Genomic DNA, 24087 nt, shown 5'->3' on the forward strand with positions numbered 1-24087 from the left:
CGGCCATTGACTCGGCCTATTCAATTTGGCCTATTCAACTCGGCTATTAGACTCAGCCTATTCGACTCGGCCTATTTGATTTGGCCCATTTGATCGGCCCATTTGATCAGCCCATTTAATTCGGCCCATTTGAATTAGCCTCTTTGATTCAGCCCATATGAATCGGCCCATTTGATATATATGAGACCCATGTGATACGGCCCAATGTGATGTATTCGAGACCCATGGGCAAGGCCCATTGTGATGTATTCAAGGCCCATGGGTAAGGCCCAATGTGATGTATTCGAGACCCATGGGCAAGGCCCAATGTGATGTATTCGAGGCCCTTGGGTGAGGCCCAATGTGATGTATTTGAGGCCCGTGGGCAAGGCCCAATGTGATGTATTTGAGGCTCGTGGGTGAGGCCCAATGTGATGTATTCAAGGCCCGTGGGCAAGGCCCAATGTGATGTATTCGAGGCTCATGGGCAAGGTCCAATGTGATCTATTCGAGGCCGTGGGCGAGGCCCAATGTGATATTCGAGGCCCATGGGTGAGGCCCAATGTGATGTATTCGAGGTCCATGAGCGAGGCCCATTATGATGTATTCGAGGCCCATGCGATGCGGCCCACTTAATGTGTATATGGCCCTTATGTGAGGCCATGAGCTCATTATATGTTTTGACTCTATATGTAGGCCACTCCTTGGGAGCAATGTTGGTTAGATGTCCACATTGATGGGCAATGATGGTTGGATGTCCACATTGTGACCTTCCCTTAGGCCTTGTTAGGCCCATTCTCATAATTCTCTTATGGCTTAACCTAGATAAGTGGGCCCCATTCGCCATAAATGGATGGTTTCGGGCTATCGGATTTGATATAACCACGGCGAGGACCGATCTTTATATTATGGTTGATCGACTCCTCATCTATGGATCCTGCCTTGTTTATATGCTAATTATCAGTGCCAATTATTGATGCTGATTATCGGTGCTGATTATCGATGCTGATTATTGGTACCAATTGTCGATGCTGATCACCGATTCTGATTGTCGTGGCGGATTCTGATTATCGAGGCCGATTCCGATTGTCGAGGCCAATTTCGATTGCTGAGGCCGATTGTCGAGACCCATGCTAAGTATATGCAGCCCATGTTTGAGGCCCAATGTGATGTATATGCGGCTCATGTTTGAGGCCCATTGGGATGTGTATTCAGCCCATGTTTAAGGCCTAATATGATGAATATACGACCTATTGTGATGCATTTGAGGGTTAGGCGATGAAGCCCATTGTGATGCATTTGAGGGTCAGGCGATGAAGCCCATTATGATGCATTTGAGGGTCAGGAGATGAAACCCATTATGATGTATATTAGGTCCATATGAGAGGCCCATCGTGATGTATATTAAGCTCTTGAGTAAGGCCTATGGTGTTGTATATTAGGCCCTTGTGCGAGCCCATGAGTCCATTATATGTTAGGCTTTATGTGGGCCATTCCTTGGGGGCAATGTTGGTTAAATGTCCACATTGTTGAGGCAGATTGTTGATGCTGGCTATTAATACTGATTATGAGTATGTGACAGCATAACATCATGATACATGCCCATACACATCATCTGCATGTTTGTTATGAGATGCAGTTGACCATTACATATGTCATTGGGTAGGTTGTTATGAGACTCCCTGATAGGCGGAGGTTATCTCACATGAGTGCACGATATGTGCAGGATTGATGCATGACTGGATTGTATGACTCATGCATCTTGCATTGTGTGTTGTGACTACTGTATGCCCTAGTGATATTAGGGCTATAGCCTCCACAAGCATATCGTGGATTGCTAGATGGGACACTGAAAATGTTTGGTTCTAGCATACGGGCGCTATAGATGTCCCTGGGTGAAAATTCCTAAACCTCCGTGGACGTCGAGACCGAGTGGATATATATAAGCGCATGAGGGCCGAATACTAAGAGGCCACATCTCCTACTATGTCGTGGTCGGTTGGGAGGGGGTGTGGCCTTACTTGCTCGAGAGTAGGGGCATTGCTAGGCTAAGTTTGACTAGCTCGTGAATGGGTTCGCTAACGTGCCGAGTATATATTGGCTGACTACTGGCTAGGCAGATGGTGAGGTTTCTTCCACTTGCATGGTCGCGGGTCAGTAGGTGGCAATTTGCATGTAGAGTGTACTAGACCCCAATGATGATCCTAGAGAGAAACCATACTGATATGTGGACTTATCGAGTAGGAGTTGTATATTCATTCATTCAGTATCCACTTGGGTTGGTGGTGCGCAACTAATTGTTATGTACCTTCGTAATGGCAAGGATTTCGGTTGGGCGCACGACTAACCTGAGATCAGGAGTCTACTACATTGAGTCTAGCTATCCAAATTTAGGTATGGGACTGGTTTGGATAGAAGTCCTTTGTGATGGACCCCATAGCCTACGATACTATGTAATATCATCCCGACTTCACTCCAGCTTGGTCATTTCATTTGCACCATATTGCATTGTATCATCAGCATCCGATATTTGGCTTACTGTCCTCGCATTACATAGCTAATCTATATTGCTTCATCAGTGTACGATATTTTTTAATTATATTTTTGCATCGCATAGCTTGGATAAGGCTGATGGTATATATGGGCCTATCAGCATGTTTTCACATTACTCTGATATCTTATGATTTATGATCTTGCTAGTATTTTTGATATTGTATGATTATGGGCTTATCAGTATTTCTGCTCACTTTGATTACTTAACACTTACCTTTTGCATACACTTTCACCACCCACTAAGCTTTCTATAAGCTTATGCACGATAGATGCGTGCAGGTGGCGTTAGGTTGCAGTAGCATTGAGCTTGGAGCATGTAGCGGACCTCTGGAGCTTTGATTTTGTAATATTATTTCCCTTTTAACACTGTATTCAAATGTTTATATTAGTGGATATATGATGATGATGCTGCCTTTGTGATTTGGGTAAACTTATGGTTATGCTTATTACGAGTTAAATGTAAGTTGAAAAATCTTCCTTATAGGATCCCTGGATTGGAATTTGGCGTATAAACACTCGGAGCCGAGAATAGGATACTACGGAAGCTGTTGACAGTGGATTTGGTAATCGTGAATTTTGTGAGCCTGATTTCAAAGTTTGGGGCGTGACAATGCAGAGGGGTCTTTATAGGTCTGAGGTTTGACCTTAGAATCCCTATTCTTTCAAAAGTCTCCAAGTAGATGACATCAGCCGAGCTCCCGGTGTCGACCAGGATGTGGTACTCCTTGTGATTGGCTAACTCCTTGTGATTGGCTATGGTCATAGTTACCACCAAGGCATCATCGTGCGGATGTTGGATTCCGCGCGCATCATCTTCTGTGAAGGTTAGGCTACAAGGATTGACTCGGAGCTCTTTCGTCGGCCGCTCAGTCATGTGGACGTAATGCTCCGGGTCGGACTTCCGGGAGTGGGCTTTATGGGCCCTGTTTGAGTCTCCTCCACCAGATGAACCGCAGAAGATAGTGTGAATTTTGACCGGTTCTTCTACAGCTTTGCTCGGCTGCTCTTCTCTCCGAGCCATTCTATCTTCCTTGGTGTATCGGCACAGGTGACCCTTATGGATGAGGGTTTCGATCTCGTCTTTGAGATCCACGTAGTCACTTGTATTGTGGCCATGGTCGCGGTGGAACTGACAATAATTGCACCTATCTCGGTGTTCTGTGTCGGCCTTCATACAAACAGGTCAATTAAGGAGCTTCTGACCCCTAATGTCCAGTAATATTTGCTCTATAAACGTGTTAAGAGGAGTATAGGAACGGAATCGGCCCTTAGGCTTCCTGCTCAGACGACGATCACGAGGACCGTAGTCGTCTGACTTCTTGGTAGATGACTGGGGTTCTTCGTTTCTCTGACTCTTCCCTTTGGTTGGCGGCTCTGCTGCTTGAACATTTTAACGAGAGTTGGAGAACTCCTCGGCATTAGTGTATTTTTGAGCTTTGGTCATGAGCTCGGCCAACATCTTTGGTGAATTTTTAGAAATGGAGAAGGTAAATTTCCCCTCTCTTAGACCGCCGAACATGGCGGATAGCGCCATTTTGTCATCATAGTCCTCCACCTACAGTGCCTCCTCGTTGAAGCGGGCAATGAAGTCCTTCAATGACTCTTTAGGCCCCTGCTTGATGGTAAATAGGTGAGTAGTCAGCTTCCGACTCTTCTTACCACTTATGAATTGGGTAAGGAATAATCTGTTGAGCTCTACGAAGGAGCCGACTAAATTAGGCTTGAGCTGTCTGTACTACTCCGAGCAGATTCAATAAGGGTGATAAAAAATCCCCTATACATCATTGCGTCCATAGCAGCCTGGATTTGCATCCACGAACGATAGGCTTCAATGTGCTCAGACGGGTCTCCGGACCCAAAATACTAGATGACGGGAGGTATCCAGAATCTCTGCGGCATCACCTCGCTCATGATCGCAGAGGTGAAGGGAGGTTTGCCCTCTTCCATCATCGCCTGAACTGCGACAAGGATGGATGAAAGTTGCTTATTCAGCTGTAACATTAGGATCCGATTGTTAAGTTCTGTGAACCGCGCCTCCCACGGGTCTATATTTTTAGCTACTATCTCACATAGAGCTTCTACCTCAGAGGTTCTCCCCCTCCTCTCCAGCTCGTGACAGAGATCCGTCGGTGCTAGGGCCGAACTAACTGAAGCGCTTGTCAGAGATCGAGTTGGGGGATTCCGAGTCAGAACTGGGTTTTGGGTCAGAGGGGGATTCTGGATTGAAGCTGGTATTTGGACTAATTGATGTTGTGATCCTTTTGGTCTCACACTTCGCGGTGTGGACTCGACTTCCACTACAGGCTCAACTTTTTCCCGGATGAGACTCGATTGCTGCTCCTGTTGTTTCTTCATCTGATTAATTTCATCACGTAAGGCTTGTATTTCACCTTGCATGACTCGATACTTATTCGCCCGATTATGAGAACGCTGGGATGACCCTGGAGCCGACTCGACGTGAAGTAACGAGGAAGACCGAGTCTGATCGTTTGGCTCTGGCTTTACAGCTGTGGATTTCTTCTTTCCCCTCGGCATTATAACAGAGAATAAGAACCTAACTTTTTGTATCAGTTTCCCACAGACGGCGCCAAAAATGTTGCTGACAAAATCTGGGCTACTCTCCTCTCCGACGCTTAGACTTCTAACTGCTTCAGAGACTTAAACCTGCACAACGGTGGTGAGCAAAGGAGACCCTAGCTTAAACAGGGGACCCTCCGATGCTTAAGTCAGGTCAAGCGAATCTGGGTCTAAGTTCAATTGTAGAGGGAGAGTGCGAGATGTTGCATACCTGTTTCCTCCTGCAAGACGCTATTTATACCCCGTCGCCTGAGATTGACATGTCCGCATACTCGCCGTATCTTGGGGCATTTGCCACATCCCGTGGGAGATTTGGCTACCTAGTCATTGTTTGGTCATGTGTGCGTGGGCTGTAAGGCCCGTATCTTAGTCTGTACTGTTCTATAGACACACGCGATCCTTCCTGTTGAATTTTGGCAATCTGCGACCTATAATCGATGTTTACGTGTGACCCTAAGTCGTATCCCGTAGATCTGAGTTGGCTCAATCTGAGACTTATATCATTACGACCACATCGTCACCGCAGTTCCAACACCAAGTATTTCATACCGATCCTATACCTTGGCCAGGAGATGTGGGCTCGCGTTCAGTTTGAAGAAAACACCGCATGTTTACAATCCCAAGAGAATCTCTATATTATGTCCCATCAATCAATCAATCACCTCATGTCAAGTACAAGAGCAATCCCAAAGTTAACTCTCTCTCACCCTCTCTCTTACACACCCATATATGTCAAGTACACCTATCAACTCACATCCATCACCTCTCCCTTACAACCACCCCTTCTCTCTCTCTCTCTCTCTCTCTCTCTCTCTCTCTCTCTCTTTCTCAACACAAATTCCAAGCAACACCAAAGAGGTGAACGTTCAAGCAATTTCAAGAGAGAAAAGTGTATTGTGTGGTCCACTTTCCATCCCAAGATCCATCATCCTAGCCCTTCATTTCTCATCATCTTCCATCAAGGTGAGACACAAGAAGATTGGTATTTCATCGGACCAAAAAGATCGAATGGTGGGTATTTCTATAGGCCTAAATTTCATTCTTTTGATGATGGGCTAAGTGGGGCCTACCGATTGATGGTATGGATCTCACTTTGGACCCTAGATGTGGCCGATGGTCCACTATGATTCTCATGATCATTCCATGATGGGGCCATTCTCCATGGACCCCATCATGATGTTTACTTTTCTAAGTTTGAAAGAGGTCATTTAGACCTTCCATTTTGGTGGAGAAGGAATCTCCACCGATTGATTTCGATTTTGGTGGGCCCACATGTATTAAGACCCACTTAATGTACGATTGAATGCATGGAAGGGAGGGCCCATAGTGTCGGGTCCCTCCATCGCACGTGTCTCTCTCTCTCTCTCTCTCTCTCTCTCCCCCTCTCTTTTTCATTTTTTTCACGTGATGATGTGGCCCACTCGGATGGACCCCACCTTGATGTATGTCTTATCCACACCATCCATGCATATGGTGGTCCACCTGGATAGCACGTTTGAAGGTGGGCTTGAACGCTGGACATCTGTGAAGTGTGAACTGATAGTGTGGTGTACCGTTCAGTGAAATAAAAATATCAGTTTAATTCTAAGACTTGGGTGGACTGCTCATACAGGCCCCACCTTGATGTATGGATTTAATCCACATTGTCCATCCCATTCCCCAGCTCATTTTAGGCATTGAGCTAAAAAATGAAGCCAATCCAATTTTCTGGCAGGCCATAGCTTAGAAAACAATGATTGTTACCGTTTAAATCCATTAAGGGCCCACTTTGATGTTTCTATGCACCAAAACACATCGAATATTGGGCTCATTTAAACTATCTTGAGCCGTAGGATTGAATGGGTGGGGTGGATTCTCCGGATACGGGCCATACCATGAAAAGACCTAAGAAAAAATAAGCATTCAGCAGGGCTGCCGCTGCTGACATCCAGAGGACGCTGCAGCAGTGTCATCTGTTGCGGCTCGCTGGAGGCAGGGATGTGGTCCCAGCCATGAGCCCCATGTGATGTGTGTTGAACATCACACCATGCACATGGTGGGCCCCTTTTAGCTATGAGCCCCACCCCAAAAATCCAGCCGTACTCAATGCTCAGGTGGCCCATGTCACAGGAAATGGTGATGATTGAACGTCTACCATTGAGACCCTATTGGGTCACAGAAGTTTTGAATCATTATGAAATTTGTTTTTCCTCTTCATCCGGGTCTGGTGACCTTATCAACAGATTGGATGGAAAATAAACATTATGGTGGGCCCCATGTGGGACCCATTGATGTATGTGTTCCACACCTTCCATTAGTGTGGCCCCCACCATGAGGTATGTGCTTTATCTACGATGTCCATCCTTATGGGACCCACCATGGTGCATGTGTTGCATCCAAACCATCCAACCCTTTGGCAAGCTCATCTTAAGGCTTTAGGCTAAAAATAAGACAGATATAGGATCAAGTGGACCACATTATAGAAAACTGTGGGTTTAAACGTCCACCATTAAAACCCTTGGGCTACAGGGTTTGGACCAATATGATATTTGTTTTTCCTCTAAATCCAGGTCTTTGTAACCTTATGAATAGACTGGATGGGAAACAAACCCTATGATGGGGCCCACAGGAATTTAACCGTGGAAATCATTATCACCACTGTTAAATATGGTACGGTCCAGTTGTTCTTTTGATATGGTTCATTTTTATATAATACTCTATATGGATTTCTAAAAATAGATGAGTTAGACTCGTCCCATTTGAATTGGCCCATTTAACTCGGCCCATTCGACTTGGCACATTTGATTTGGCCTACTGATTCGACCCATTTGATTAGGTACGATGCGATATATGAGGCCCGTTGTTGGGGCCCACCTTGATGTGATATATGAGGCCCATTGTTGAGGCCCACCTTGATATATCTGAGGCCCATGGGTTGAGGCCTAATGGAATGTATATAGGTTCATCGCAATGTGTGATTTCACCGTGGTGTATATAATGATGTTTATAACGGGCCATGCCTTGAGAGAAATGATGGTTTGATGCCCACATTGTAAGGATAATGTTGGTTAAATGTCCACATTATGACTTTCCCTAGGGCCCATTGATAGGCCCATACTTGTTGTGTGTAGGCCATCTAGGCCCATCCTCGTTGGAAGGATAGTTCATCACCATATAATATGCTTAGTATAACTCCATGATTCATGCCCATACGCATCATATGTATGCTTGATATGAGGAATGTTTAATCATAGCATAAGCCGTTGGACTGAGACATTTACAGGACTCCTTATGAGACAGAGTGCCCCACATGATCACACGGTACGCGTAGGATTGCTGCATGACTGGTCGGTGTGATTCATACATCTCGCATATGTGTGACATGATCATTATACGCCCTAGCAATATCAGGGCCGTGGCCTCCACAGGCACATGGTGGATGGCCGTATCGGATACCAAAAATACTTGGTTCTAGCACTGTGGGCACTTAGGATGTCCTTGGGTGAAAGTTCCAAAACTTTTTTGGTACCACGAGATGCTCCAACTCTAGACTGAGTGGATACACGAGCGCCCGAGTGCTGAATACCAGTAGGTCGCGTCTCCCACTGTGTCAGGGTCGGTTGGAAGGGTGTGATCTTATCTGCTCGAGTGAGGGGGTTGTAAGCTAGGGTGAGTTTGACCAGCTCGCAAATGAGTCCGCTATCGATGAGCCGGGTAGGTATTGGCAGACTACTGGTCAGGCGGATAGTGTGGTCTCTTCCACTCACTGGGTTGTGTGGCTAGGGAGGTGGCACTCAGTGTGGAGTGTACTAGACCTCGGTGATATCCTAGAGAGAAACTGTACTGATATGTATACTTGATGAGGACTAGCATGCTTGCTTTGCATCTCACATATGATATTTGGGTACATAGGCCTCGCATCGCATGGCCTTGGTATGGTCGATAACATTCATGTCTTGTATCGCATAGCCTTGATACGGTTGATTGTATTCATGGACTTACCCGTATTTTTTCGCATTACTCTGATATTGTATACTTGGCACTTCCCTTGTGCACACACTTACACCACTCTCTAAGCTTTTGTAAGCTTATGCACGACCATTGCGTGCAGGTGTTGTTAGATTGTAGCAGCGCTGAGGCAGGAGTGCGTATCGGATTATTTTGAAGCTTTTTGATCACCTTGTATTTCACTTTCCGCATTGTACTTAAAGTTTTTAATATAGTGGATATGTGTTGATGTTGTTTTGTGACTTGGTTATACTTGTGGTTATAATGCATTACATAAAAAATTTATACTAAAAATCCTCCTTGTAAGATCCCAGGATTAGAATCTAGCGTATAAGCGCCGGGAGCTGAGAATGGGGCACTGCGGAGGCTGTCGGGGCCGGATTCGGCGATCAAAAATTTAGTGAGCCCATTTTCCAAGTTTAGGGTGTGACAGAAGTTGGTATCAGAGCATAACTTGGGAATACCTGAGGATCACATCACATATCTATTATGAACTTAGAATAAATAAGTCCCGAGTCTGAATAACTTAGCGATTTTTCAACATAGACCCTTAACGTTTATGCCTTTGAGAATTCTCAAGGCTGATAGGCCCTTGTTCCTCCCTGTAGGATATGGTGCCTAGGAGAGCGACCCGAGTGACTCCCCCTCCCTCGTGTGAGCCTAACGCAGCCCCGTCAGAACCCGTGATCGTAGAGCAGCTTCAGCAGATGTTGTAGACGATGATCGCTATCTTTTAAGGGCAGGGCGGGTGGCCCGTTGTTACGCCAGTTCAGGCAGAGTAGGAGCGCGCGAGCGTCTTCTCAAAGACTTCCGACAGCATGATCCCCCACGCTTCCAGGGCGAGCCAGACCCTACTGCAGTAGAGATATGGTGCACCGAGGTGGAGAAGATATTCGTCACCATGAGATGTACGACCCAGCAGCGAGTCCCTTTAGCCATATTTCTTGTCCAAGGTGAGGCTCAGCATTTGTGGGCATCTGTCGCCCAAGCGGTAGCGGCCGATTTCGAGTGGACCTAAGAGGACTTTGTAGACTGCTTTGACCGAAAGTTCCACTACTAAAAAAAGGGGCAAAAGCTACAAACTATGTCAGTTTTTTGCTACGGATATAAACCGTAGCTAATATTGCTACGGTTTTAATCCGTAGCTAAAATGTTGCTTCACCATTCCTAATTAACGGTGGTGTAAGGGGCCCTATAGGGCTTAAAAATATATATATGTTATATCTAAGCAGTCCATCTATTTTGAAATATTATTTTAGGATAGGAAATAAAAACTCAGGTAGATCGAAGGCTCAAGTGGACCACACGGTAGGAAACATGGAGATTAAATCACATTTGCTTCCTATGGTGTGGTCCACTTGGGTGTTCAATCTACTTTAAGTTTGGGATCATCAACTAAAATAATTTATTAAAATTAATGATCGGAATGGATGACCCAAATACATCATGGTGGACCCCACAGAGCTCTTGATAGGATCGTCCAGGTCCGTCTCACGAAAGGACGCCCAAAATTGGGCGCGTGCTAAAAAACGGAGCCGCGCCCAATACTCTTATCTCTCTCTCTCTCTCTCTCTCTCTCTCTCTCTCTCTCTCCGTTCCCTAATCCTCTGTCCCTCCATTCCCCGATCCTCTCTCTCCCTCCCGGTCTCTGCTCCATCTTCTCATTCTCCTCGCTCTCTCTCCAACGCATCTCGCCCTCTCTATCTCTCTCTCCCACTCTCCTTCTCAACCCAAACCCAAACCCTCCTCTCCCAACATCCATGTCCTGGGATGGCGCTCTCTCCTCTGTCCGATTGATAGTCCAAGGAAAAAATCATGTCCAGAGATCGGGAAAGGCCCGAAGCTCCGCAGGTGCGAGTTGCGTGTAGTGGTATTTCCGTAGTTCTTATTCTGGGTGTGTCGTTTTCCGATGGAAATTAGGGTTTCGAGGGAGTGATCGGCGGTAAAAAATCAGGTATATTGTTCTTCCTTCATTTCCTTTCTTGTAATCTATGTTGAATTGAGATTTGATCAGAATTAGGTTTATCTCTGTTGAATTCCTTGTTCTGCTTTTTGAAATGTTGATTTATGGTTTTAGTGGAGAGATCATTGATTGTAGAAATGAGTCCTTTTTGGTTATGAGATCATTAAGGATAGAAGCTTCTTCAATGATCTGATTTGCATGATTTTTGGTTCTTATATTTACAATAATGATGCCAACTGTGGTAGCATTGATGATGCCTTGAGGCTGTTTGGTAAAATGCCTGAGAGAAGGTATTTATAGCTTTTCCACAGCTTCTGAAGTACTCAAGCTCACGGGCTAATGTTTGTTTCTTTTGACTTTAAATATTGGACAGGTAAATGATAGTAAGTTCAGGCAAGAGTATAAAAAAGTGTCATTTCTTCCCCATTTGTGGTAAGCTCCAATAAGAACATGCAGGGTCAGATTTACTTTTCAGGTTACTGTACAAACCTAATTAGTATATCAAATATAAATGGTTCAAGAAGCTTTGTTGCATGATTGACAAACCTAAAGTCTACTTATGTTAGAATTCTAAGCTTCCCTGGAAAAATGAGAATGCCTATGCTTCTTCCTATAAATAATCTGGTTAATGACTGAACTTTACTTTTTAAACTAAAAAAATGGATTAAAGAAGCTCAGGCTATTCAGCTATGAATGTTTTACTCCTTGCTCAATCTTAGATATGATGGTTGACTAATTGGTGTTCTAACATTTGCAAGGTAAGTTGTTGTTCATGGATATTACTACGTTAATGTGTGGTTTATTAGTATTCATGTGTAATTCTTATGGGCCATGCCTGATATCTGTTGTTTCGGGGCCATCTATCTTACCCAAGGCCATGGTTTATGGTTGAGTTTAGAAGTTAGGAACTCAAGAAAAGGTGCAGGAAGGCAATTATTTATGATTCCATAGAAATGGAGAAATAAAAAAGTTTTCCTTATTCTTCCTTCCCCTGTTGTTACAGGAATTGGTCAAATGAGATCTAGACATTGCTTATGGTTTTATTTTGAAATATAAAATATCTTAGAAAATGATATTTTTGGACGTTTTTAGGTTCCCTCTCTTAAATTATAGAATAAATGGCTTGAATTATTCAGGATGTTTTCTGAATTAAGAATAGTCCACAATTTAAAAATTGATGAATCTGGCATCATTGTTTGTTTTGGAACCAATTTCTTATAGGGAACCCAACCATAACCATCTTTGTCATATGATGTATTAAACAAAAGTGCTAACTTCTGTAACTCAATCAGATTAATCAGAAATTGTGCCTATTTTTATTCAATGTATCTTCTTCCAGAAGTTGCACCTGTATGTGGGAAGGTTCTCTTTTTCTGTTTGTAACATTATTTTGATGTGATCATTTCTATATGTATATTTACTTTTGGAAAGTCAATTTTGAGTTTTTAAACCATGAAATAAAAGATAATAGAATTTCAAGCGGGCAACAGAGAATTACATTATTCAAAAAGTTGGGAGCTCACTACTTGAGTATTATTGCAATGAAGAAAATGAGTGTACAGAGAGGGGTTCCTCATGTGACTGAAGTGGAAACAAACTACATAACCATTATAAATAACAAGCCCACCAATAAAATGATACAACCAGACCACCACCTTACACTGGACCTTGGATACATACCAAGCATAACAACAGCCATCCAAACCGCCAACTCAGACTAACCATAAAGCATACCATTTTGCAGCAGGAAGACATCAAAAGCTGGTTTTTACACAATCATCTGTAATAAAATTCTTCTCATTGCATAACAACAAGAAACTTCTGCAGAATCTAGAAAAACAAATTACACCAACATCTTCAAATAGGGATCTTCACATACAATCTTTTGAAAACAAATGACACAAATTAAATTATCTCCTTATGGTACAAATAGGAAAATTTTCTGTCTAACCAAACAAGAACCCACACAACAAGCCAAATGGAGCCTAAGCCCCTTTTTAACTTCGCCAATGCAACTCCTTGCATTGTCGTTCCCAAGCCCGGGTAAAGGAGGAGGGAGAATGGGCATCAAGGTGAGTTGTCTACTTTTCATTCCTTTTCCGAGAGACATTTTTAAAATGCTTGATGGTTAATTTCAAGAGTTTTCTTATAAAACGTATTAGTAATGACTTCTTCTACTACCATCTGAGGACCTCAAAGGCCCAACTAACTTGAGATTTTTATATGTAGGCTGATGTATTTTCAGCCCCACAGATCAATGTTTCCATTGCAAGGTTCAATATTGAAATGGTAAAGTTTTTAACTATTCATTTTATCTTTGTTTTTTCCTGTTCTTCATAAATAATTTGATGTCTTAGCCTCCTGTCATTACTAGCTAGTTTTGTCACTATTTGTACATATGTCAATCTCATGAGTCTTACTTTTTGTAATTTTCTTACCCTTGTAGTGATTATCAGAAGTAGTGGGCCATCATTGAAAGATTACCCTTGTAGTGAGTCTAGGTACATGTTTTCTTCCCTTCTATTGGTATTTTCTTCTACCTTTACATTTGAAGACTCGCCTGAGTCTTTGTTTGGCTTGACTCGATATTTAAGAAATGGCTTGAGTGACATTGTAGTGCAATATGTTTCTATGATCTAGGTCTTCTCAGTTTTTTTGAAAATCTACCATCTTTATGTTTTTTTTTTCGCCTGATTCTATCTTCTGCTGATTGTATTAAAATGCAAGATGGGAGAGGACAAGGATCTTTCAGTTATGACGAACGTGGATTTGCAAAAGCTGTTCCCAGGCAAGAAGGTAAGAGAATAATACACCCAGGTGAACTTGAATCATACGCATGACATGTCACGTATCACAACATTGGCAACATGTCCATCTAATTTAAGACATGCGCTGTAAATGCATTTTGGCTGAAAAGATACTTTCTTTCACATTGACTGAAAAGATATTGAGAGCTTTTTTTTTTTTTTTTTTTTCAAGCAATACTTTCTTCCACATTGACTGAAAAGATATTAAGAGCTTTTTTTTTCTTGTTGAATTTGTGCCAAGGGAGTTCCACTTCTCTTTGTTTTTTACGGGGTGCATTTGTGTTGGAAATACTTCTGATGTTAGATTGATGAGATAAATAAAGGAATGACAACTAAGTGCTACCTTCATTTAATCCCTTAACTGTTGTACCTAGGGGACATCTACCTCTGATGTTAGATTAACTGGTAGAGTATGAGGCCCTTCAAGGTCTCTAGCTACAACAGTCCTTGTAAGTTATAAAGACAAAATCATCAGTTTTATAAAAAAAAATTTCTTTCTTTCTTTATATGGGTGAGGAGATAAAAAGCCAATCATCTAAACTGCCAATCTACCATTCAAAATTATCAAAGAGTAAGGTATTGAAGTTCCCTTCTTCTTCTTCTTCTTCTTCTTCTTAAGGTCTGAGCATTGAGTGATGAGTGGAACCTGTATAATGACATTGAAAAAATATGCATTGTTAACATTAGCATCTAATCTTTAGATGGCTGTTTTATTTTATAGTAGAGGAGCTCTTCATCATTATGAATGCTATCTATTACATTTGCTGGTGGATGTTTTCTGGTAGCCATTGGTATTCTTGCTCAACTTTGTAAGCCTCACCTCTTCAAGGCTAGAAAATCTCCAGCCTTGAGTTTCTTTTCTCTAACCCTATATATTCCCAAGAAGACTACCTGTTTCTAACATTTTGATGCACCTAATGAGCTGACCAACCTAATTTTAGGCTAGAGCAACTGTGCAATTGGACCCACCTCATAATAGCTCGTTCTTGCACCCGATGTCAACATTACGGAGTTCATAATTTAGGTTGGGGTATTTCATCTATTTTCCTGTTATTTCTGTGGAGGGATGAGGCTAGGATGATGATGATGGTGATGTAAATAAATAAAGAAAAAGAAATTCAAACAAAGATTAGTGACTGACCAGGGAGTATTGGTGTGAAAATGGAAAATCTGTTCCTTAATACAAAGATTAGTGGTGGGATGAGGCTAGGATGAGCCGTTCTAAATCTTGTTTTCCTAGACAGTTCTTCAAACCTTTTATTCCACTTGCTAATGTTCCTTGATACAAATCATGCAGTCCCTGTATTTCTATATGGAGCAGCAGATGAGCAAGCAAGGACCCTTGATTCAACCATTAGAATTGCTAGACAGGTGAGTATGTATGTACTCTCCTTGTTGCTGGTGGAGTATCATCCAAATGCTCCTTTTGGTTATGGCTTGTGTTTTTTGAACTTAGCAATTGATGGATTCACGAATGCAACTCAGGATTCCAAAACTGCAAGGTTTGTCAGTTCATGAGTTGACTGTTTCTCCTCTTGTTTGTGAACTTGTGCTTTCTGAAAATATTCTAACCTGGGAAATGAGAGCTTTGGTGTGGAGTAGAAATGAGAAGACAGTGATGCCAACAATGTGGGTCCAATGCTGCAAAAATGTGGGAAATGCTTTTATCATATTTGTTGTTTGTGTTCACAAGTTATGGTTCACCCAGTGAATAAATTCTAACCTGCATGCATGGGTTATGGTCTACATGGAATCTGTGAGTTATTTACTACATTTAAAAAAGCAGGTGTTTTGGGCAGAGGTTTGTGGGGTATGTCCTAAATCCGGGTTTCTTAAGGGCTTTTTGGGGTAGAAATCTGTGGAGAGCTCCACCTCGAGATTTTCTTGAAGGACTTGCAGGAAGATTTTATGGGTGGGGTTGAGATTCTTGTTTCAAATCCTGTTGTCTTTTTCCGTGAGACAGTGCTTGAGAAGTCAGTCAGGACTTTAATGAGCAAGTCCCTTAACAAGCACAATCGTGTCTACACGGAGGCCCGTCCCTTGGAAGATGGGCTTGCTGAGCCATTGACAAGGGGCGTGTCGGCCCTAGGGATGACCCAAAAGCCCGCTCAAAGATCCTATCTGAAGAATTCGGGTGGGACAAGGATCTTGCCAAGTAGATCTGGTGTTTTGGACTCGAAACTACTGGCCCAAATATGGTTGTTGACATGTACAAGGGAGTTCAGTACCTGAATGAAATCAAGGATTCTGTTGTGGCTCGGTTCTAATGGGCATCAAGGAGTTTGGTACGTCTCTTGTCAAGAATGCACATGTGTAGTTCATCAAACAATACATTATGTGATATCGTGTTCATAATATCTATGTTGTAATTACAGTTATCTATAATAATAATAATTTTTTCATTATAGTGCATTCACAATAGTTATTATTGTGGTTATAGTTATTCATTATGTGATAGGTTTTCAGGCGAGATGAACGAGTTTCAAAACAAAACAGTCTGCGATTTTGAGAAGCGATCGATTCCCAGGATGTATGTGTCTTTCAGGGGTCATCTGCACCTTGGAAGCATACAATGGAAGGTAAGGAAAACCCTCGAGTTCTCTTCTTTGAATCATGATTGGAGTGGCCTGGCCATTTGGACAGGCCGTATTTATGAACCGCTGCTCGAAATTAATGGAGCAGACCTGGATGTGCGTCGGAGCTATCCGGAAGAGCGGGGGTCCCTGGAAGGTGGGAACCGCTGTTATGACCATGATGAAGCTGTCCATTTCCTATGGACAGCATTGGAGGGCCTGGCCATTTAGACAGGCCGTGTTTATGTATTTGATCGAAATTAATGGAGTAGACCCGGATGTGCGTCGGAGCTATTCGGAAGAGCGGGGTTCCCTGGAAAGAGGGAACCACTATTATGACCATAATGAAGCTGTCCATTTTTTATGGACAGCATTGGAAGGGCCTGGCCATTTGCGCCAGATGGCCATATTTATATCTGTATTTGCAGGGACCATACCCTTAACCTAAACCAAAACCATAACCTTAACCTATAACCGAAACCTCAACCTATAACCTTAACCTAAACCTTAACCTAAAACCTAAACCTATACCTAAAACCTAAATGTATTCTCAAATCCCTAAACCTAAACTTACACCTAATCCTAATCTTAACTCCCTAACCTAAACTTATACCTAAACATGAAAACACAAACATAAACCCGATCCCGAACCCGAACCCGATTTCCTAAACCTAAACCTTAACCTATTCTCAATTCCCTAAACCTATATCTTATAACCTAAACCTAAACCTAAACCTAAACCTAAACCTTAACCTATACCTATAACCTTAACCTAAACCTAAACCTTAACCTTAACCTTAACCTTAACCTAAAACCCAAACTTATAACCTAAACCTAAATCAAAACATAAAACCAAAACCAAAACCAAAACCAAAATCTATAACCTAAACCCGAACGCATTCTCAAATCCTATAACCTATAATCTAAACCTAAACCTAAACCTAAACCTAAACCTAAACCTATAACATATAACCTAAACCAAAACCTATAACCTAAACCAAAGCCAAAACCTATAGCCTAAACCCGAACCCATTCTCAAATCCAAAACCTATAACCTAAACCTAAACCTTAACCTAAACCGTTAACCTATAACCTAAATCAAAACCTATAACCTAAACCAAAACCAAAACCTATAACCTAAACCCGAACCCATTATCAAATCCCAAAACCTATAACCTAAACCAAAACCAAAACCTATAACCTAAACCCGAACCCATTCTCAAATCCCAAAACCCAAACCTGAACCTAAACCTAAACCTAAAACCTAAACCTAAACCTATAACCTAAACTCAAATCCCTAAACGTAAACCTAAACCTAATCCTATAACCTAAACTCAAATCCCTAAACCTTAACTTATAACCTAACCTAAACCTATACTTATAACCTAAAACTATTCTCAAATCCCAAAGCCTATAACCTAAACCTAACCTTTCCCAAAACCTATAACCTAAACTCAATTCCCTAAACTTAAACCTACACCTAATCCTAATCTTAACTCCCTAACCTAAACCTAAACCTAAACTTGAAAACCCAAACCTAAACCCAATCCCGAACCTGAACCCAATTTCCTAAACCTAAACCATAACCCATACACAAATCCAAAAACCTATAACCTAAACCTAAACCTAAACCTAAACCTAAACCAAAACTTATAACCTAAACCCGAACCCATTCTCAAATTCCAAAACCTATAGCTTAAACCAAAACCTATAACCTAAACCTGAACCCATTCTCAAATCCCAAAACCTATAACTTAAACCAAAACCTATAACCTAAACCTGAAACCATTCTCAAATCCCAAAACCTATAACGTAAACCTAAACCTTAACCTAAACCTATAACCTATAACCTAAACCAAAACCTATAACCTAAACCAAAACCAAAACCTATAACCTAAGCCCGAACCCATTCTCAAATCCCATAACCTATAACCTAAACCAAAACCTATAACCTAAACCAAAACCAAAACCAAAACCTATAACCTAAACTTGAACTCATTCTCAAATCCCAAGACCTTTAACCTAAACCTAAACCTTAACATAAACCTATAGCCTATAACCTAAATCAAAACCTATAACCAAAACCAAAACCTATAACCTAAACCCGAACCCATTCTCAAATCCAAAAACCTATAACCTAAACCAAAACCAAAACCTATAACCTAAACCCGAACACATTCTCAAATCCCAAAACCTATAACTGATGAGGGTCGAATATTGCATATCAGACCCTAATTAGTGCATGATTTTACATACATGATAATGCTTAATGGAATATTTTAATTATATTTTTGTTACAGGATGAAATCAGGAGCGTTGATGGAAAAAGAGTACTACAAGCATGGATTTGATGTTCCAAAGTCACCAGAGCAAGGGACGCACTCCAGAGAACTAAGACTGAAGAATTCACATGCCAGGGACCCGAGGAAATCAAGCCGTTCACGTTAAAAAGGCCCAAAAATAGTCCAAAATGCAAGATCACATGGTTCTCACCATCCAATTGGCTCGAAACTCCATATATGGCCTGGACGCCATAAATAAACCGTACATACTAAATTTCAACCATTGGATATCTCGAGAAGTGGGCCAACGGACAGATCAGCCCATTAATCTTCAATTTTAGGCCCACCTACAATCCGGATATACTTCAAAATTGACCCAGACGGTTTAAATAAGGTGAGAAACAGGATGGATGGATTGGATTTCTCGAAAGCATCACAGTGGACCCCATATGTATAGCATGTGTACATAGTGCACATGTGCACTGCCTGAGCACCGAACGACCTGCGTCGGTCAGCAGCGCTGACCCGACGCCCTTTCAAAAAAAAATGGAAACTTCCGTTTCAGCGCCGCGTAACGGACGGAAAGTCCGTTTTTACGGACCGCTGTGGGCCCCACCGGTGGTACGAACGTTTAATCTAAACCGTTCATCGTGTAGAAGGGTTCAATATCTACAAAACCATGTTTACAGTTTGTGCCCATACGTGCACACGTGTGAGATATAGAGGTCACAAGCGGGCTGCCCTGTAACGTTCAAAAAGATCTCAGCATGATTCCTTCTTTGGGCAGCGTCCACGCAAATTCAAAACCACCCATATGCGGTCGAAATCTCGTCCTGAATCCAATGTACGGGATGGATTTTCCCGAAAATGCCTATGTGGGGCCCACCGAGCATCACAGCGGAAGAACTCCGCGTACCCTGTTTTAGGCGCCGGACGCTGTCCGATTTTTGCAGCAGTTGTGGCCCACCTCTACGGTTCAGATGAAAGATCTGATCCGTCCATCATGAAGATGACTTGGAAACGTCCTAAGGGACGATATTTATTTGGTAATTGAGCAAGGAAAAGGGGGGCTGTTTTGCATCCGAACTCGGCAGCGAAAGGGAGTCCGCACGCGGCTGTTGCTGCGACAGCGTTTCCACCGTCCTTCCAGCTGCTATAAGAAAGAGAGAGAGAGCTCGTTTTAAAGGGGAAGCCAGAGGGAAAAAGGCTAGAAATCGAGAGTTTTGAGGAGATCAAGAGAAAGAGAAGAGAAAGAAAAGAAAAGAGAAGAAAAGAGAAGAAAAGAGAAGAAAGAGTTTAGCAGGATGTTTTCATTCCATCATTGTTATTTTTCTTACTTTTTAACTGATCACATTGATAGCTAAATCCCTTAGCTAGGGCTGAGATGAAGCCTCTAACTTGAATAGTCCTTGTCTATTGATTTAATCCTAATTTAATTGATTTGTTTCTTTCTCTAGTATGCTTAATTGAAAGTTTTGTACTTCTCCATTCTAGGAGTTTAACCAAAGTCTAGTTATGGATGTTGTTTGGAACATTATCTAGGTGCTTGTGTCTGACCATGAACAGGTTCCTATAGAGGAAGAAACAGGAATTTACATCTCTTCATGCCTGACCATGGATGGAAAGTTGTAATCCATATGCTTTAAGGAATTATACATTCTGTGTGCCCGACCAAGGACATAGAGTGCACTTTATTTATTTTGATATCAATCTGGATTAGGGTGAATCAACAGGCAGAACAAGGTTTATGATAGTTAGGGGTGGATTCGAAAGTCCTAGTCTTCTCTTTGATTGAATTTTCCTCATTATTCTTGGTTATTTTTCCATTGATTTTTATTTAGTTTATTTAATTACTATCGCAAATATCTGTTGGATTAGTTAAGAAGAGTCTTTAATTTTGAATTGTGACGACCAGTCCTCGTGGGAACGATCTCGTAATACGTACCATATCTACATCTGATTCGTATACTTGCGAGTTTAAAAATCATTTAAATCAGGTTGGTTTAAATAAAACATCAAGTTTTTGGCGCCGTTGCCGGGGGACTGTTTTGGTCCAATTGGATTTAGGATTCTCTCTTATCATAATTCATAGTCTTAGGTTTTTAACTTTAGGTTAAATTTTATTTTATTTTATTTTTTATTATTTTATTTTTTTAGAAACTAACTTATTTCCTGTTTTGTAGGGTCCTGACATAAACTACTAATTTGGTAATCTCTTTCTAAATTCTCTACTTTTTTTAATTTCTATTTTTAGAATCAGGGTTTTATTTTTTAGAAATTTTCTATTTCTAGGCTATTTTATTTTATTTTTAGAAATTTCCTATTTTCTAATTCTAGATTCCGATTCTTCTTTCAAGTAACTTTCTATTTTCTAGTTTTAGAAATTTTTTTCCCTTTTTAGAAACTAACTTAGTTTTTATTTCTAAGATTAGAAACTTTCGTTTTTAGAAATTAACCATTGCTTAGGATTTTTCTAGCATTATTTTAGGAAATTTAATTTATTTTTATTTTCTTTTTGTTTACAGGAATTGAGGAAGGAAGTTGCTAAATAACATTGTCTTCAAAAGGAGGAGCTCCCTATTCTTCAGACATTCATCATCTCCTTTTCTCGGGTTATTCCTTCCAATTCTCGTTTACATAGCTTTCTCTTGTTTTTAGGAATTCATAACTTTTTCCTTTAGTTTTATTCATCTTAGGTTGCATCTTAGTTTAGTTTTCTTTCTTATATTGATAACATAGTTTATGCTAGGACGTAGATCTCTGAACATAGAACTAGCACATTTTGACCCTGAAATAGAAAGAACCTTTCATAGACGATTTAGAAACATCCTGTTTGACATGACGGAAGAGAATGGAACTAAAGCTCTTAGAGATTATTCAGCTCCTGTCCAATTCAATGCGCCTTCATGTATAGTGTTGCCTGCCACCACAGCAACACACTTTGAACTTAAACCTGGGGTCATACAACTGTTGCCATCCTTTTATGGTTCAGATAAGGAGGATCCATATCATCATGTGAAAGAATTCTTAGACATTTGCTCCACCTTTAAGTTCCAAAACTTTTCAGACGATTCGATCCGTTTGCGCCTTTTTCCTTTTTCTTTGAAGGATAAGGCGAAAGCATGGTTGAATTCTCTAGGAGTTGGGACTATCACTACATAGGACCAACTGTCTAAGAAGTTCTTAAACAAGTTCTTCCAAGTTCACAAAACTAATGCTCTCCGTAGAGAAATTACGAATTTCACACAAAAAGAGGGTGAGCACTTTCATGAATGTTGGGAAAGATGGAAGGACTTACTTCTTAAATGTCCACACCATGGTTTTGAAAAGTGGCAACAAGTTCAATACTTTTATGACGGTCTGACACCCCAAAATCGTCGCATGGTTGACGCCACCAGTGGAGGGTCATTCATGACCAAAAGTGATGTTGAAGCGTGGAATTTCTTTGAGACCTTGTGTGAAAATTCCCAGCAATGGGACTACTCAAATAGAGGTGAAAGGAGTCCCCAACCACAGAAGAAAGGTGGTATATATGAGGTAGGAGTCACGCCAGATCTTTATGCCAAAATTGATAGCCTGACAAAGAAAGTGGATGCTTTAATGTTAAATAATGGACCTCCACAAACAACTCAAGTCGAGTCATGTGCCATATGTTATAGTCCCGCCCATCCTACGCCATCTTGTCCATCTAGTTCAGCATTTCCAGAATTTGTCCCTGAACAAGTACATGCTATGAACACCTTTCGGAGACCTGGGAATGATCCTTACTCAGACACCTACAACCCAGGGTGGGCTAGACATCCAAATTTCTCTTGAGCAAAAGGACCACAACAAGGAGGACCATCTGAAAATCCTCCTATGCAACCTTACTCCCAAGTTGGCAGTCAACAACCTCAGCAGTTCTCACAGTATCAACAAGTGCCTCCACAATCTAGGAAACCATCTCTTGAGGACACACTCAATCTTTTTATGCAGAGTTCACTTCAATTTCAAAAAGACACCCAACATACCTTACTAGCTAACCAGCAGAGTTTACATGCAAATGCGCAATCCATTGCCAAGCTGGAAGTACAGTTGGGTCAACTTGCTGTCACATTAAGTGAGAGAGAGAAGGGCAAGTTCCCTAGTCAACCTGTGGTAAATCCAAAAGGACAATATGAGATTGGCTCTAATTCAAACCAAGAACAATATCATGAGCAAGCCAAATCAATCATTACCCTTAGGTCCGGTAAACAGATCGAGAACAAAGTAGAGATGCCTAGGGAAAAATCAAAGTCCAATGCGGAAGATCAAAATGAAATGGAGAGACATACTAGTGCATCCAAAGTCCAACAACACTCTGACTCTCCAGGAACCACTCATGTGCCATCTTATGTGCCTAAAGCACCTTTTCCTCAACGTCTGGCACCGGTTAAGAAAGGAAACAACTTTAATGAGATATTGGACATGTTTAAGCAAGTGCAAATCAACATTCCGTTGCTTGATGCTATCAAACAAGTTCTTGCTTACGCTAAGTTTCTTAAAGATTTATGCACTCAAAAGCGTAAGATGAATGTTCATAAGAAGGTCTTCCTTGCGGAGCAACTCAGCTCCATGATTCAACACAACACCCCTCCTAAATTTAGGGATCCAGGAGCTCCTACCATTTCTTGCATCATAGGAGATCATAAGATTGAGAAGGCATTGCTTGATTTAGGGGCGAGTGTCAATTTGTTACCATATTCTGTGTATGAGCAGCTAGGACTTGGTGAGATGAAATCAACCAAAATAACACTCCAACTAGCTGATAGATCTGTCAAGGTGCCCCGTGGTATTATTGAAGATGTGCTGATCCAGGTTGATAAGTTTTATTTTCCAGTGGATTTCATTGTTCTAGATACTCAGCCTGTCCAGAATCCTACAAGTCAAATCCCAGTTATCTTAGGACGTCCATTCTTGGCCACATCCAATGCAATCATAAATTGCAGGAATGGAATTATGAAGTTGTCCTTTGGTAACATGAAGATCAAGCTCAACGTTTTCAATGCTGGACAACAAATGTCAGACTCGGATGATATATTTGAAGTCAACATGATTGAGAGTCTAGTGCATGACTCTTTCCTTGAATCTTCCGATGACGCTCTTGAGACTTGTTTAACACATTTTGGCAGAGATTTTGACATAGAAAATTCCATCCAAGAAGTCAATGCATTGCTTGACTCTAATCCAGAAATAAATACAACAAAATGGAAAGCTAGAGTGGAACCTCTTCCACCATCTGAGTCTAAACTGGTCCCATCTATTGAGAAACCACCCAAAGTCGACCTTAAGCAATTACCTGAAACTCTCAAGTATGCATTCTTAGGACCTTCTGAAACCCTGCCTGT

General features: G+C 41.5%; 1 long non-coding RNA gene and 1 other non-coding gene across 2 annotated transcripts; one reads left to right on the top strand and one right to left on the bottom strand.

Annotated features, from left to right (window-relative positions):
• Positions 1–11140: 11140 nt before the first annotated feature.
• LOC131233016 (uncharacterized) lies at positions 11141–13945 on the top strand. Its single transcript, XR_009165026.1, has 4 exons — positions 11141–11516; positions 13289–13348; positions 13506–13560; positions 13787–13945. It is a non-coding gene; the product is annotated as an uncharacterized LOC131233016 (long non-coding RNA).
• Positions 13946–21937: 7992 nt separating this feature from the next.
• LOC131234250 (small nucleolar RNA R71) lies at positions 21938–22044 on the bottom strand. Its single transcript, XR_009165653.1, has one exon. It is a non-coding gene; the product is annotated as a small nucleolar RNA R71 (small nucleolar RNA).
• Between the last annotated feature and the right edge of the window lie 2043 nt (positions 22045–24087).

This window comes from Magnolia sinica, chromosome 18 (genome assembly GCF_029962835.1).
Source record: "Magnolia sinica isolate HGM2019 chromosome 18, MsV1, whole genome shotgun sequence".
NCBI lineage: Eukaryota > Viridiplantae > Streptophyta > Magnoliopsida > Magnoliales > Magnoliaceae > Magnolia > Magnolia sinica.